General features: G+C 38.7%; 1 long non-coding RNA gene across 1 annotated transcript; it reads left to right on the top strand.

The window, feature by feature from the left end:
- The first annotated feature begins 242 nt into the window (after nt 1-242).
- Nucleotides 243-3,423, top strand: LOC115694743 (uncharacterized). Its single transcript, XR_009684464.1, has 3 exons — nt 243-499; nt 728-1,269; nt 1,374-3,423. It is a non-coding gene; the product is annotated as an uncharacterized LOC115694743 (long non-coding RNA).
- The last annotated feature ends 4,313 nt before the right edge of the window (nt 3,424-7,736 follow it).

Here is a 7,736-nt window from a genome sequence, read left to right as displayed (position 1 = left end):
GTTAATAGGTTTGATCTGCCGTTAACAAATAAACCCAATAATTAAACCAAAAAATTAAACAATCTTTTTTAAAATTAAAATTAAACAATCTAACAAACCGCATATCCCAAATTTTGATATTTTTATTAAAATTAAACAATCTAACAAACCGCATATCCCCAAATTTTGATATTTTTTTGTTATTTTTTTTTTAAATTTACACGATTTTCTTTTTTGATGAATTATTATAGACAGAAGGTTAACGTGAAACTTCAAACGTTTATTCACTTTTCCCTAACCTATATCGATTAATTAATCTACCCACTTTCATTTTAATTTGCGTTTATGAAATTGGAGCTCTATAGTTTGCGGAAGGAAAAATGAAATTAGAGTTCTACTTTTTCTTTCAATATATATTGTTCTAATCTCACGTTGCGACTACAACTTAGACGAGATGAAGTGGAAGAGGACCTTTTGCTTCTTCCGGAGATTGAAACCCCTCTTTTACTTTTAATCTAGGGTATTTTATTATTATTTTTGATTACATTCATTAACATTTGATTTGGAGATCTCTTCAATTAATTTATTTTAATAATCTTATTTGAATTTTATATATATATATTTATATTTCATCCCATGGTCTTACTTGATGTTTTCTTATTTCTTTTATTATGTAGCAATTATTCAGTCGACTTTGATTCTCTGTTTTCGTTTTCTCCATTTCCAATATTTACTCTGTTTTACTTAGGATTTCAAGAAGGTCAATCAGAATCAATCAATGGTGAACGTTCAGATGGAAGACGTAGAGACCTTTGCATTCCAGGCTGAGATTAATCAGCTTCTCAGTCTTATTATCAACACTTTCTACAGCAATAAGGAGATTTTCCTGAGAGAGCACATTAGCAACTCCTCTGATGTACGTCTTCTTTCTCATTTTATTACTGATGTTCTGATATTTGTTTGTTTATCTATAATCACACACATACACTCGCACATACAGTTATATATATGACTTTAATGCTAATTTACATGCACTCATATATTTAATATGTAAATTGTTTGATTTTAAATTAGAGCTTTGTTTGTATGTTAGATGATTGTGAATTATTTATCAGATGAACAAATTGTGACTGAGATTGGGGTTATCTAATTAGAAATTTGTGCTTAAAATTAAAAATGAAGTTTGTAAATGTGTGTATATATGTATTTACATATATAATGTGTATGGTGGCTACTGTGCGCTGTGAAGAAATTGCCAATGAGAAGTTCTCTGGTTTTTCAGGAAATGAGGTACCATTTTTTCATGCATTTACATCTTTTCCATGACTTTAAAGAAAGTTAATTTGGTATTTAAACTTTTGGGAGGGTAATTACTTGCTTAAACAATGATACAGTATTGGCTGGCACTCGAGGAGCCTGTACAACTTGAAGCCTGTTATTGGATTTGGGAAGAAGCTCATTTCAATTCTTGATACCTGTCTGTCAGAGTAAGATTTGTTTGATTTTTTATATAAACAAAAATTAATCGCAAGTGTGATTGGAGGATGATTTTTATGCATTTTAGAAATTGATTTCCTCCTTTCCTTTGTGGTCATCCTCAGTTAGTATGCATTTTGCAGATATGTGCTTTATCATTAACAACCATGTTCTGTAGATTGACAATTTCATTTATGGCTTTAACAGTCCCATCTTTGTCTTGTTTAATAATTAAATTAACTGTAAAAATTTGCTTGCTGCTACTTGGCCCACTACTTACACTGTAGTTTAGGGTGTAATGTTTGCAACAATATTTTACTTCAGATTAAGAATCATTCAACATAATATATTAGCCACTGTCCAACGGTTAGGATAATTTCCTTCCAAGTAATTAGTTATATTTTTTTTGTTTAAATATGATTTGTTTGGTAATCCACACTTGGCCATCCTTCTTCTTCAGCAAAGCTCTTATTTGAAGACTAAAGCTTGGTATGTATCCTTGTCTATCTATACCAACATTTGAAATTATTATTTTCTATTTTATTACTGTGTACTACATTACTCTTTTCTATTTTTTCTTAATGCAATCTCGTATGTTTTTATTTTGGATATGTTCTTTAGATGTTTTTTGTGATTGTGTATCTATCATGTTATGTAGTGTATGCAAGTATTTCAAAACATCATAACTTCATTATTCATCCTCTCTCCTTTCCTTTGTTTTATATATATATATATGTATATATATATGGAGAATGGTATTAGCTGTAATGACCGCTCTAGTAATATGGATTAGAAAAGGCAATTAGCACTAATTTTTATTATTTTATTATTATTTGTGAATTAAATTTAAATGTGGACCCCAATATTTAGAAATAAATATTAGAGTTATAATTTCTCAATTTCGGAGATTTTATTAAACTCTAGGGGTATTATCTAGCTTATATGTGTAATATGTTATTTTTGTAATTTTTGTTCGGCGACAACGGAAAATGCGATGGATGGCTAGATTGATCACATGGGTAAGTTTAGAACCTTATTTCATAGTGGGAAATATTTTAGAGAAAATATTTTATCGGGATTGAGCGGGGTTATGGAATTGACCATTTTACCCCTAGCTTTAGAATTAACCAAGTTTTAACCTTAAGGGCTTTTTAGTCATTTCTTATTTGGTTAAATGAGGGTTAGGTGGCAGCCTTGGGTGATGACACCTATTTCATGTTAATATAATTGGGTGAAAAGGGATTTTATTTAGAAAAAGAAATTAAAAATTAGAGAAAATTAAGAAACCATTTCTCTTTTCTCTCTCTTGGGGTTCGGCTCTCTCAAACCAGAAGGAAAACCCAAATTCTTCTTCTTAACTTCTGTATTTCTATCCAAGGATTCAAGGGAAAATAACTAAGGTAACCCTAGCTCCTTTCTCTTTCAAGTTCATGAAGTTGTATGTTGGTTTTAGAGGTGATTTTGGGTTATAGGGGCTGTTAGGGTTTAAGGTTTGCTTAGTTCGAATTTTAGGGTTTGTTTAGCTTAATTCTAGTTCTTGGTAGCTGGTTTAGAGATTGGTTGTTAGTTTTGAGCAATTCTAAGCTTTGAGTTCAAGCTTTAAGCTTTAATGGCAAGTTGATATTTATTGTGTTTTTCTGTGAAATACTGGCTGGGTTTTATTGTGTATGCCTTGATTAGGAGCTCTGGAGAGTTTGGTATCATTTGGTGGAAAATTGAGCAATGGAGGAGGTGTTTTGGGAATACTGGTGCAAACCGGCAAGCCGGTTTGCAATGCCCCAAAAACCGGCTTGCCAGTTTTGGCAGGATTCCCGAACACTTCGTTTTCTCAATTTTTGTCCATTTCAGTGCCTCGGTTGGGTGTTTCCCCATTTCCAGAGTTAGAATAACCCCTTTAGAGTATAGCAGAACCTAGGGTTTTGGTTTTGGTTTCACCGGGATTAGGGTTTTAATCACGTGACTTACCCGGTTTCAAATGTGATTAGAGCATCCATCTAGCACAGAAATTCCGTTCAGGTCGGCTAGCACACTTGAATTCGGAAAACAGGTAAGAACTGTGTATAATGTATGATGTGATTATCTGAATGTATGTATGTGTTAATATGTATACATGCTTATTTATTGTGATTCATACACTACCAACACTTGTACAGTTGTGGTACGGAGTGCATTGGTAAGGTGTGTGATGTTTGAAAGTACATCATAGTGTTACCAGCACTTGTACGGGAAGGTACAAGGTGTCTGTGGTACAACACTAGATAGTACTCAAGGTGCGGTCATACCTTACCTACACTAATACGAAGGTATACTGAGTGCATATGGTACATGGTACATGGTCGTATCCTAGTTAGAACGTTCATACTCATCTGTTAAGCTCTGTAAATAGGTGTATGGGCGCCTATTTACAGGTCGGAAATTATATGATATGTTATATGCATTTCTTACTGAGTCTGTTGACTCACAGTTTCTGCTTCCATGTGTAGGTAAAGGAAAGGCGAAAGCTGAACAGGAGTGAACCTGAGCTCGGGTGAGATTGTACATGTCAAGCAGCGCGACCTGGAGTGTTCGGTCTCGGGACATCTGGGAGTTGTATTTTGAAAGTCGCTGTGCGACCTGTAAATCTGTATATTTTGGAATGTATGCTTAAAAAGTAAAGTTTGTAAAGTTTTAAAAATCGGGATCCCGGCGCATGTAAATATTTTATTAAATTACAAAGTTTAGTATTTAATGCAAAAGTTTTAATTTGACACGTTTTTCGAGAAATTTCTTTAAGAAAAGAAAGATTGCACAATTATTGAAAAAGCACTGTAGCGTGCCTTAGCATTAGGGCGTTGCAATTTTGGTATCAGAGCCGCCAGGTTTGTCTACCGAAGCTTGCTATGACATGTACAATCTTCATCAGAGAAAGCTCGGTTCACGGTTCAGTAAGCCTGTACTTGTTTAGTATCTTAAATAAATGTGAATGTGAAAGCATGTTAGGTAGCATATTAGATTTAAATTAAATATATTTTCTTAAAAGAAAAGAAAGTGTGTTGCCTTTAAGTTATTAAGAGCGGTGTTAATTTTGATCGCTGTCTAACCTGCCTGGCTTATGGATTCGCAGGCTAAGTCCTATTAAATGGACGCCCCGCGAAATACAAGAAGTCAGGGTGGCATGGTTGAGACCGGAGGCGGTCAGAGGAATCCTCAAAATCCTCGTGGTCGCGGCCGTGGCCGTGCGCAGCTCAGGGTGGTCGCCCTGTAAATCCACCTCAAGCTCCTCCTGATTGGGAGCAAAGGTTTGCGGAGATGCAAGATAGAATCCGCCAGCAAGATGAAGAGATCCAAAGGTTGAGGCAGCAGGGTCCTCCTGCCGTGCCTCCTCAAGAAGTTCAAGCCGTTGCAGCTCCTGCGGTGCCAGCAGAACAACCTGTTGTTGGCAACCGTATGGAACCGTTGTACGAAAGATTTCGAAAACAGGCACCTCCAGTGTTTCTGGGAGGCCCTGATGTGATGAAGGCCGAGCAGTGGCTTTCGGTAATAGAACGCATCCTCAATTTTATGGGAGTGGTTGGAAATGACCGGGTAACCTGTGCCACTTTCCAGTTTCAGGAAGACGCTCTCGTGTGGTGGGAGTTAATAACCCTCACTCGAGACGTCACGCTGATGACCTGGGAAGAATTCAAGGACTTGTTTAACTCCAAGTATTACAATGAAGCAGTCCGCAAAGAGTTCACCGAGTTGGTTCAAACTGAGGGAATGTCGGTTACTGAATATACGACAAAGTTTGACCGGTTGGCCAAGTTGGCAGCGGGAATTGTGCCAACCGACTTCAGTAAGAAGGAAAAATACTTGGCGGGTTTGAGTGCAAAAATTAGACATGATCTGGTTATTACTACTACTGAGGCAACCACTTATGCGGAGATGGTTGAAAAGGCTTTCAGAGCCGAGGGTGCGGTAAAATTCCTTCAGGAGCCCCGGGTGACTCCGAGTGTTGGTGGAACCCCCACTATTCCTACTCCTGTTTATGGTAGGGATGGTGGTGACTCCACCACCGAGCAGAAAAGAAAAGTTGTTCCAGCTTCTGGTGGCTCGGGGCAAAGCAAGCGGTTCCGTGGGAACCAAGGCAGAGGGGGACGCCAGGGTTACTCTTATCCTGAGTGTCCAAGATGCAAGAAACATCATCCGGGAGAGTGTAACCGGAAGACATGCTTCCTGTGTGGCATGGTGGGGCATTTCAAGAAAGATTGCCCCCAGGCAAAGAAAGAGGAGCCGAAAACTGAGGTGAAACCGGTTCCTGCTCGTGTGTTTGCCATTACCCAAGCTGACGCTGCAGCCAGTCCTTCTGTTGTGACAGGTCAGCTTCCCATCAACAACTTGTTATTTACAGTATTATTTGACTCGGGAGCTACACGTTCATATGTGGCTACAAGAGTGATTGATCTTTTGGGTAGGCCTTGTGAAATTTTAGAAAGAGGGTTCGGAACCCTAATGCCTAGCGGGGAATTGGTTATCTCTAATAGGCGCATTAGGTCTATGCCGATTAGGATCGAAGATAGGGAATTGAGTACTGATCTCATAGAATTGAAACTAACTGAGTTTGATATTATACTGGGAATGGATTTCTTATCCAAGTATTCGGCCAGTATAGATTGTAGGCGTAAAATGGTGACTTTTCAGCCGGAAGGTGAAGATCCATTTGTTTATGTTGGATCGGTTCAGGGGTCTCGGATCCCGGTTATTTCTGTGTTGAGAGCTAGGGATTTACTATGCAATGGTTGTGTAGGATTTCTAGCGGTAGTATTTGACTCCAGCAGACCTGAAACATTTGGGCCTGAGGTAGTTCGGGTAGTGAAAGATTTTCTTGATGTGTTTCCCGAGGAGTTGCCGGGATTGCCGCCACAACGAGAGATTGATTTTGTTATTGATTTGGCACCTGGAGTCGAACCTGTTTCTAAAGCTCCATATAGGATGGCTCCAGCAGAACTCAAGGAGCTTAAGTTGCAACTTCAGGGGATGCTGGACATTGGGTTTATTCGACCCAGTGTATCGCCCTGGGGAGCTCCGGTTCTCTTTGTGAAAAAGAAAGATGGTTCCCTCAGAATGTGTATTGATTATCGGGAACTTAACAAGCTGACGATTAAGAATAAGTACCCGTTGCCCAGAATCGACGATTTGTTCGATCAGCTTCAGGGAAAGACTGTGTTTTCAAAGATTGATTTACGGTCGGGTTATCACCAACTCAGAATTCGGGAGGAGGACATACCGAAGACTGCTTTTAGAACCAGATATGGGCACTATGAGTTTCTGGTAATGTCATTCGGATTGACTAATGCTCCTGCGGCCTTTATGGATCTTATGAATAGAGTATTCAAGGATTTCCTCGATAACTGCGTTATAGTGTTTATCGATGACATTCTTGTATACTCTCGGTCAGATGAGGAGCACGAGCATCATCTTCGAATGGTGTTACAGCGACTTAGGGATCACAAGCTGTATGCCAAGTTCAAAAAGTGTGAATTCTGGTTGTCCGAGGTATCCTTTCTGGGTCATATTGTGGGGAAGAATGGAATTATGGTCGATCCAAACAAGGTGGAATCAGTGAAGAATTGGCCGAGGCCTAAGTCTGTGACGGAAATTCGAAGTTTTCTCGGGTTAGCAGGGTATTATCGACGTTTCGTCGAAGGATTTTCTAAACTTTCTATGCCCCTAACCGAATTGACTAAGAAAAATCAGAGATTTGTGTGGTCAGATAAGTGTGAGTCAAGCTTTCAGGAGTTAAAGCAGCGTTTGATAACAGCTCCGGTGTTAGCTTTGCCATCAGATCAAGAGAAATTTGTTGTGTATTGTGATGCATCCAGACAGGGTCTGGGATGTGTTCTGATGCAAGCTGACAGAGTCATAGCCTATGCCTCTCGTCAACTGAAGGATTATGAGCAGCGTTACCCAACTCATGATTTAGAGCTCGCTGCTGTGGTTTTTGCTTTAAAGATATGGCGACATTATCTTTACGGTGAAAAGTGTGAAATTTATACTGATCATAAAAGTCTTAAATACTTTTTCACCCAAAAAGATCTGAATATGAGGCAGAGAAGGTGGTTGGAGTTAGTTAAGGACTACGATTGTGAAATACTGTATCACCCCGGGAAAGCCAATGTCGTGGCCGATGCTCTAAGCAGAAAAGGTCCCGGTCAAGTGTGTACTACGGTTATGATAGCTCCTCAACTAGCCTCGGAAATGGTTAGTGCAGGAATTGAGTTCGTGGTCGGGAAATTACATAATTTAACACTCCAATCTGATCT

This window comes from Cannabis sativa, chromosome 9 (assembly GCF_029168945.1).
Source record: "Cannabis sativa cultivar Pink pepper isolate KNU-18-1 chromosome 9, ASM2916894v1, whole genome shotgun sequence".
NCBI classification, from domain to species: domain Eukaryota; kingdom Viridiplantae; phylum Streptophyta; class Magnoliopsida; order Rosales; family Cannabaceae; genus Cannabis; species Cannabis sativa.
This window is presented reverse-complemented; position numbering and strand designations above follow the sequence as displayed.